The sequence below is a fragment of the Maylandia zebra genome, linkage group LG2 (genome assembly GCF_041146795.1).
Source record: "Maylandia zebra isolate NMK-2024a linkage group LG2, Mzebra_GT3a, whole genome shotgun sequence".
Lineage (NCBI taxonomy): Eukaryota > Metazoa > Chordata > Actinopteri > Cichliformes > Cichlidae > Maylandia > Maylandia zebra.
Genome location: NC_135168.1, coordinates 7665025 through 7674921, shown reverse-complemented (window position 1 = coordinate 7674921; position 9897 = coordinate 7665025). Strand labels below are relative to the sequence as shown.

General features: G+C 42.3%; 1 long non-coding RNA gene across 1 annotated transcript; it reads right to left on the bottom strand.

Annotated features, from left to right (window-relative positions):
* Window positions 1-2011: 2011 nt before the first annotated feature.
* On the bottom strand, window positions 2012-8023 carry LOC143420680 (uncharacterized). The gene is made up of 3 exons (XR_013100408.1): window positions 7610-8023; window positions 2366-2409; window positions 2012-2075 (listed from the first exon to the last, which is right to left on the bottom strand). It is a non-coding gene; the product is annotated as an uncharacterized LOC143420680 (long non-coding RNA).
* Window positions 8024-9897: the final 1874 nt, after the last annotated feature.

Here is a 9897-nt window from a genome sequence, read left to right as displayed (position 1 = left end):
AGTGAATCTGTGAACTAAGGTGTAGGTCTGTTAGGCAGGGCCGTGCAGAGAGGTTTAAAGGGGCGGGTGCTCAAAGTTAAAAAGGGGCACATTGAACCAGGCTGAATAACAACAACACACTTTCATCAAGAATCTAATATGGGCAACAAGGCAAAGCAAACGTAGCCGATGCTTTACCTGATGGGTACAATGTTGCTGTTGAGGGGTTGCTGTGGATAGTGCTGGAGGGCAGGCAGGGCTGGACTGGGACAAAAAATCGGCCCGGGCATTTTGACTGGAGACCGGCCCACCAAAAATGTGACGTCATTCATGGATAAAACCGCAAAGGATTCTGGGAACTTTTGGCAAGCGGTACTAGCGCATGCAGGCTTTCAATTGAACTCAGTTACACAGCGATAAAAAGAAACACAAAAAATGGCAAGAAGCTGCTGTATTATTAACTGCAATAGCCGGTGTTGTGCCAAAAAGTGATTGTCTGCCAAAAACTGATTTCCGGTATTTGCAAAGAAACTGATTGCTCGTATTTAAATTGCTATAAATAACTTGTTGGGCTATAATATGTGAAACATATGTCAAATGCATCCCTCATGGATGACATAAAGTCATACTGAGCTACAAACAACATTAATGTAACAAGGTAGAAGCCGCAATCAGTCTGTGGCAGTGACTTTTATATAACCTTTATTTCTGCCGTAAAAAAAATCTAATTAACATTAAAAATGTATTTTGTAAGAAGTAGTTGGACAGCAGAAATGGCTCAAATATTACAAGTATTTTTCCACTACTAATTAATTACCGTTGAGCTCAAAGGTTATATTAATACACGGTTAACGAATGTGTACTTATGACGACGATTTGTGAGACGAACAAAGGTAAACGTACCTTTGTTCGTACGATGGTCTTTCGGTGCATTTCAAGGTCCTGTACCCATCCGTCGGTAAACTGTACCTGGGCTTGTTGCAGTGAGCTGAAGTTACTAAACTTCATGAGTGTATGCACTCACTCCAAGAACCGTATAATTATAAATCTGAGCGTGGTGAAAGTTGGGCAGCACGCTAACGTCTTTTGTCCCTCTGTGTGCTCGTAAGGATCTGACCCTTTCACTCCTTTGATTTTTCCTCGTAACTTTTCTTTGTCTTTTCGTCGAGTCTGTGTTTGTACGGACCGGCATTGTTCTCCGTCGTTTTGTACATACCTTTTTTGTGCGGCAAAGAAAAATCAAGAAGGTATTGGAACCGGAGAATGAACGTTTTGCGGTGCTGCAATTGCAAATGCTTGTATTTGATGCGGTACTTGGATTGTTTTGCCAGGAGTTCCCGGCATGCAATGCGCAAAGTCACGTGGTCTGTCAATCGCTATAGGAAAAACCATAAAGCCTTTGCATGAAAACAACTGCTTTGATGTACACTGCCTTGTTGGTATATATGTATCAATCTGATAAAGTTAAACCTACACCATTCCCCCTATTCGGGATTTTAAACAGTACATAGCGGAAACAAAAAGACTGCTTGGTAGAGTTAACCTCCTGAACTATCTACAACACATGGTAGAAACCTGAAATTAAGACCAAGAACACTAGAGGTGAGACATGATCATTAATTAATATTAAAATTAATAAATGACAGATTTAGGGATATTTTCATAAAGTATTTATTTACCAAAACAATAGAAAACAGCATGGTAGCACAATATATTTTGTTAACACAGCAACCTTTAAATATGAAAGGAGACAGAGAAAGAAAGGTGAGAAAGAAGAATAAGAATAACACTTAATTGAGTTTTTGATGGCATTTTACACACAGTACTAATACAGTATCTAGAAAATATGGGAAAATACTGGCATCATATACAGTACTTACTTCTGAAGAAATTATATGGGACCCTGAAAAACAGGACACAAGTGAAAGGACAAAGAACTGTGAATGGCAATTGATGGACTTGCTCAGATGATCACAGTACTGGCATCTTTATTCCAGAAAGGAATTAGAGAAATCATATACACTAGTACTTACGTTGATGAACTTAAAAAGTTGAATGGTCTCGAACCTCTTAAACAAACAATGTATGATCAGACCCTGACAAACAGGACAGAAAGGAATAAAGATTAGATGAATATTAAAATCTATAAAGGACAGATTATGATTGAATTGTATCACCGAAGACTATTCACTCATCAATAAAAGGTCACCTACAACACTTCCACAGCAGCAACACTGAACATATCTTAAGACATGGAAACCTTTATGAAGTGAAAGGACAGTGAAGGTTGAGAAAGAATTGTACTTAATAGATTTTTTCAGACGATGACAGTACTGGTATGCTTACTCTAGAAAAATGGTTGAATCATATTCCATATAGTACTTACTTAAAATGAACACACTTCAGTCCTCCTAAAATGACTGACAGCATCTGAAATGAAACAATGACAGATTAAGACTGTAAGAATATATGTTTATAAATGCCTAATACTCCAATCTCATATTTATTCTATCTATTAAGATGGACAAATTCTAAGCATTTACCAATCACTTGACTTGTTTGAAGTGAAGGTAGATACTAAACGTATTCGTTTAGGCAATAACAATAAAGCTGAATTTAATATTAACAATAGATAATTAGGAATGTTTTGCTCATTTTTATTTCACCTCACCAGGTTACAAAAGGAGCTTTCTCAGCAGGTCACTCTTCTCAGCTACCCTGTCAATGACCATGTCAGAGTCCAATGACATGAGAATGTCCTTTTCAGTGGCCATCAGCATAAACATCTCCAGCTTGTTTGCAGACAGGCTGCTTCGGAGTCTGCTTTTAATGAACTTGAGTGTAGAGAACGTTCTTTCACAGGCAACCTGAGTGAGGGAGAGGGTCAGCAGGTACTTGTATGCCAGCCCAAGGAGACGATAGGCATCAGACAGCATGTTGAACCGCCTGAGTATTTGATAGCAGCACAGTGGGCAATTTTTGCAAGAACCACAGCTTTCGGTCACAATTTCACTTTCTTCGTCCCATTCTTCAGATCTGTCCTTTGCTGTTCTGGTCGTGTACTCATCTACATGTGATGTCTTAAGCCTTTCCCACTGTTCAGCAAAACGTTTCAGTTCTGACTGAAGGTTATTAACTGTAGCCCTGCTGTCAAATTTAAGTAGACAGGCGCTGAGGTTCTGAAATGCATTACTTGGAAGAGAAACTGTTCTGACCTGGCTAAACTTCCTGGGGTCCAACCATGCCAAATCGGCAAGAAGAGGGCCATGTATGACAAATCGTCTGTGGATTGCTTCAATAACTGTGTCCAGGATGATGTTGTGCACTTTCACCTCATATGATTTCTCAGCATTGATTTGCAACTCATCTTCAGGCATCTCTCCGGCCATGCCTTTTCTCCTTTTGGCTCTCTTTTTAGGTAGTTCAGCCTCCACTTCCATGTCTGTGTTGTTCTCCCTCTCCTCTAGTTTTTGATTTGTCTGTTTCACAAATGTGTCTGCAGCTGTCTTCACAGTTGGAAAGTCCCTGGCAATACTTTTGAGGCCATCTTGTGTGGCAGTCACCATATGATGGGCAGAGAGAATGTCCATCCCCTTTGACTGGAGGTACTTTGACAGAGGAGTTGTTTGCTCAAACACTCTAAGAAATATCTGTGCTGTTAACACAGTTTCATGCTTCAAGAGACACTCTTTAAAGCCTCGTGCTTTGGCACGAACAGCTGGCTTTTCTTTTTCCCTCTTTTCAATGGCTTCCATCGTCAGCACTACATCAACGAAGAGGCCATCATCTGGTTTTCCAAAATGTCCAAAGATTTTCTGGAGGGCATCATGCTTGGCCCACCACCGTGTCTCACCTATTGGACTGAGGCATCTGTGTCTTGTGTTTTCGGTTTGTTTCTCCCACAGATTAAGCCTGTGATAGGACTCCTTGATGAACACAGCTATGTCATTAAGTAAATTAAAGAGTGATCCACTTTCAATGACACTTTGTGTTATGTCAGCAATCACAAGATTAAGTATGTGTGCATAGCACCACACATGCACATGAGTTGGAGACTGGGCAGTCATAAGTGCTGAAAAGCCTTTGTACTGGCCCTGCATATTTGAAGCACCATCTGTTGCATTCCCAATGCACATGGCCTTGTCTAGATTCAGATGCTCTAAAACTCCAGAAAGCAAGTTTACAAAGTACTGCCCCGTGGATGCTTCGCACCTCACTATGGAGACAAGCCTCTCCTGCACAGACTCAGTAACATACCTGATGATTACTGAACACTGATCATAACCTGTGTCTAGCTGAACAGAAAACATCCCAGCTTTCTGGACATCACTGGCGATGCTCTCTTGAAGGAGATGGCCAAGTGCATCAATCACTGAGTTGACAGTTGTTTTGGAGAGTAGGGTGATGAGAGATCCTCTACCTCTTGATCCACTGGTCTGATGCAACTTCTTGCTTTTTTCAATGCAGTCATTCAAATGTTCTCCAAGGCACATATCATACTTGCCTAATAACACAATCAGTTCCAGAAAGTTACCATGATCGATGGTGTTATCACCTAAAGTGTATGCAGCCTCATTCTCCACATGCCTATAGCTGAGTCCCCTCTTCCCAAGTACTTTGATCACATCCACTATACGCTCTAAAACTTGCCGTCTCTTTTTCACTTGTGCTCTGTGAGCTGACAACTGACTGCCAGCAAACAAGCTCCTGATGTTGCCTTTTGAGCACCTTAAGAAAAAAGCTTCAGCACAGGTCTGGTGTGTAGTGCTCTTTTCATGCTCCTCTGTGCGCAGATGTATATGTCGCCAGTCACTCATGCCTGTTATAAATGTGCTGGTGTCAGTCAGCCTTGCAAATGCCAGACACACAAAGCAGAACAATAAATGGCGTTCTTTGCAATAAGTAAGCCACTTCCTGTTGGTGCCATCTTTACAGCTGAACACCCTCATCACAACTGCACTGCTACTGTTCTGCTGTGGGTGGTAATCTAAGAAGGCCTGTAATATGGCAGGTTCAGGGCGAGCAAAGTAATCGATGCCCTGGCTCTCTCTCTCTTGCTCTTCCATCTCTCTCTCTCTTGCTCTTCCATCTCTCTCTCTTGCTCTTCCATCTCTCTCTCTTGCTCTTCCATCTCTCTCTCTTGCTCTTCCATCTCTCTCTCTTGCTCTTCCATCTCTCTCTCCTGCTCTTTCATCTCTCTCTCTTGCTCTTCCATCTCTCTCTCTTGCTCTTCCATCTCTCTCTCCTGCTCTTTCATCTCTCTCTCTTGCTCTTCCATCTCTCTCTCTTGCTCTTCCATCTCTCTCTCTTGCACTTCCGTCTCTCTCTCTTGCACTTCCATCTCTCTCTCTTGCTCTTCCATCTCTCTCTCTTGCTCTTCCGTCTCTCTCTCTTGCTCTTCTGTCTCTCTCTCTTGCTCTTCTGTCTCTCTCTCTTGCTCTTCCATCTCTCTCTTGCTCTTCCATCTCTCTCTTCCATCTCTCTCTTGCTCTTCCATCTCTCTCTCTTGCTCTTCCATCTCTCTCTCTTGCTCTTCCGTCTCTCTCTCTTGCACTTCCATCTCTCTCTCTTGCTCTTCCATCTCTCTCTCTTGCTCTTCCATCTCTCTCTCTTGCTCTTCCTTCTCTCTCTCTTGCACTTCCATCTCTCTCTCTTGCTCTTCCATCTCTCTCTCTTGCTCTTCCATCTCTCTCTCTTGCTCCATCTCTCTCTCTTGCTCCATCTCTCTCTCTTGCTCTTCCATCTCTCTCTTCCATCTCTCTCTTGCTCTTCCATCTCTCTCTCTTGCTCTTCCATCTCTCTCTCTTGCTCTTCCGTCTCTCTCTCTTGCACTTCCATCTCTCTCTCTTGCTCTTCCATCTCTCTCTCTTGCTCTTCCATCTCTCTCTCTTGCACTTCCATCTCTCTCTCTTGCTCTTCCATCTCTCTCTCTTGCTCTTCCATCTCTCTCTCTTGCTCCATCTCTCTCTCTCTTGCTCTTCCATCTCTCTCTCTTGCTCTTCCATCTCTCTCTCTTGCTCTTCCATCTCTCTCTCTTGCACTTCCATCTCTCTCTCTTGCTCTTCCATCTCTCTCTCTTGCTCTTCCATCTCTCTCTCTTGCACTTCCATCTCTCTCTCTTGCACTTCCATCTCTCTCTCTTGCTCTTCCATCTCTCTCTCTTGCTCTTCCATCTCTCTCTCCTGCTCTTCCATCTCTCTCTCTCTTGCTCTTCCATCTCTCTCTCTCTCTTGCTCTTCCATCTCTCTCTCTCTTGCTCTTCCATCTCTCTCTCTTGCTCTTCCATCTCTCTCTCTTGCTCTTCCATCTCTCTCTCTTGCTCTTCCATCTCTCTCTCTCTTGCTCTTCCATCTCTCTCTCTTGCTCTTCCATCTCGCTCTCTTGCTCTTCCATCTCTCTCTGCTGCTCTTCTGTCTCCTCTGTCACAGACTTCTCCACTTTTGATGATAAATCAGCTGGTGCAACATGTAAGGATTGGCACAATTTGTTAAGATTTTGAGAAATTTGAGAAACTAACCTTAAGCATAAAATAAAATTTACTATCAGTAACTTCATAGCACCCGCCCAGCAGTATATAAACTCCGTCATGCTAGTTACGCTGTACTTGTTATTAACCTGTGCAGTTAATAAAAGGACAGGTAATGTTTGTCGCGCTGTTGCACACACAGCACGCTCGTTTGTTTCAGTTCGTCAGTAGCAACAAGACAGCTTACCAACGTGTACGTAATAAGCTAATACTCCTGGGTGCTACACACTACAGTGCACGCTGTGCACCTACTTACTGGTTGTGTGGCATCAGTCTGTGTCTCTGAGTTAACTTGTGTTTCTCCTACAGCTCCGGACCGCAACAAATGCGCGTGCTCTTTGTGAGCTCGTTCCCGGCTCGTAACCAGCGCGTTCTGCTGTCAAGGGTGATCATTTGTTAAATGTGATCATGTGACTGATGCAAGCCAGATCCTTTTATTTAGCAAAACTGTGATTAATAGTTAAATATTATTGTTGAGGGGCACAGACAGGACTCCGCACCCACACACACATAAAAAAAATAATAATCTTTTTTTTTTAAAGTTGCCTCAACAAAAGGGCACCTTGGGCACCCATCAGGAAAGGGGCGGGTGCTCAAGCCCCTCTAGCCCCGCCCTCTGCACGTGCCTGCTGTTAGGTTAATTGTGCTGATCCTCAGGTTGGGGGATTTGCGTTTGTACTGGAGCGCAAAATTCAATCCAATGGAAGATGGACAACAAAAGTTCAAAGCCATCAGGTGCTCAGGTTAGAAAAAAGAGAAAAGATGCAGGTAAGCAGACGTGTGATTGGATAATGGCAGGTCATCCTGAACCAGTCAGACTAAACTCCAAACAATACATTATGTTACAGATTTTAATATTAATTAGTCATTGTTACTTGTTGATTTGTCCTTTTCTCATTGTGTGACGAATTATGACGACTGTTTGGTAGCTGTTATTGTCTCTCTCTCTCTCTTCATGTGTGTTTCTCTGGTGAAACAATAGTTTTGTGTTAATGTTAGGGCTGCACGATTTTGCATAAAATGAGAATCACGATTTTTTGGCTTAGAATTGAGATCATGATTCTCTCATAACAATAAATAAACATAAAACAACAAATGTCTCACGTTTTGTTGTTGCAGCAAAATGTTGTCCTGCTTGAAATTCCGTCTCCACCGTTGCTCGACGCTGCGTGTACAGAGCAGGTAGTGCAACAATAGAAAAATAGTTGCGGGACGGCACTGTGTAGCGTTTGTCTAGGGTGTTGATCGTTTTCCTAAATCCCTCGTTTTGCACAGTGTTGATGGAGCCATATCTTTGGTCAGGTGATAAGTGATAGCCTCCGTAATGTCTTTGTGCCTGCGGGAGTTCGACGTGTATAGGGAAGCGCTGTATAAGGTTCCCGTTATTGATGTTTGGGTGGTTGACCGGGACGGATTTTCTCCTGTCACTTTCTCGTCATCCCTGACGTGCTCTCCGTGGTTTTTTCCCTGCTAATTTTAGCATCACACGGCACAGCTTCTGTATCACGTGGTATAAGGCTCCGCCCTTGTCATTTGTCGAGCAGGAAGAGTGAGCGCTTGTTTTCATGCAGATTACGTCCCGGATCAAAATGCGGTACATTTGATCTCTGTTGTCTTTGCCTGATGATTGGTTTGAGTCTTGACAATCCACATTGCTGGCGTTGCATCTTTCAATGCCAGCAATGGCAGGTATCAGTGCTCAAACCTTTTGTGTTTGTTTCCAACAAGTTGCCCACCTCGGGAAACAAACATGTGTTCTTTTACTTGTCAGATGAACATATGAGACACTTTGACTCTTCAGTGCAGTGTGGAGCCTAACAAAGATCTGTTTTGTGTCCCAGCTGATCAGCAGGAGGAGGAGAGTCTGACGGAGCAGCAGAGGAACATTTTCAGCTACTTGGACTCAGCTCAGCCACTACAGAGGAAACAATGAGCTCAACACAGAAGGTGACAGACAGAGCAGGACCATATGACCAAAGATATTTATCACCATATACATCTGAACATTTGCCATAACGATGTAGCTGACGATAGAATTGACACCAGACAAAATACTTTACAGCTGCACAACTTTATTAAAAACCCATCAATGTATTTTCACTGAAACAAGCAGCTGTTGTTTATGTGCATTAAAGTTATATAAAAATGTAACAGTGCAAATGCAAATTCCTCGCTGACAGTTTAACCAAAAGGCGTTTCCAGTGGAAACTGGCCGACACATCCTGAGCATAACCATGTATAATATCCACTAAACTTCAGAAGAGGTTATACAGTCGTGGCCAAAAGGTTTGAGAATTGCATAAATATTGGAACCTGGAGAAGTTGCTGCTTAAGTTTTTATAATAGCATTTTGCCTGCACTCCAGAATGTTATGAGGAGTGATCAGATGAACTGCATCGTCCTTCTTTGCCATGAAAACGAACTTAATCCCCAAAAAGCCTTACCACTGCATTTCATTGCTGTCATCAAAGGACCTGCTGAGACCATTTCAGTGATCGTCTTCTTAACTCAGGTGAGAATGTTGGCGAGCACGAGGCTGGAGATCATCATGGCTGTATCCCGATTCAGGTTCTGCAGCTTTAAAGTCCTCAAGGGCCGCGTACTCAAAGACCGCTAAGGCCGAAGTGCGAGGCTCGTAGGCTCGTGAAATGGGACGTCTAGCCTCCGTCGCGCTGCCCAGGTTGCCTAGCAACCATGATACTAACAGCTGGAAACGTTTCATACGGCTTTGTTTGACAGAAATGAAGGAGAACATATTTAGTTCATTTGTTTCTACATGAGCTCTGTGTGATTTGATGAGTATCTGAGGCTGAGACCACAGGACTGTGAAACATGATTGTTGGGCTTCATTTCTGTGCTGAACAGTCGTTTAAGATTAGCTGTAAATAACAATTAGCTGATGTTGTTCATGAGACTAAAGTCATCTCACTGTGGTAATGTAAATATAATATGGCCAATATTATAGTTATTATATTAATCACTTCACTCACAGACAAGTATCTGTGACAGTGTGTATACAGATGTATCATATATAAGAGACAAATATTGTTCTTTTAATATGTTGGTACTAAATTTGGCTCAGTGCTTACATATATGTGTAAAAAGCAAATGTACGAGCTGTGATAACTGTGTCTGATAGAATGAAGAGTAGACTGATATATGAAATATTCCTTTATTGGGTGAGAAAATCAGACCATGTCATAACTGCTGTAAGTCACACAGAATAGATATCAGAGCCTTAAACAGGCTGACGTCTGCTAAATGGGTCAAACTGGGCAGGAAGTCTACAAACACATAACATCCTTATAGAATATGATGTAAGATTATAGATCAACTTAGCTCAGAATATATAAAGCATATAAACAGTTACAGCAATATGATGCAACAAACAC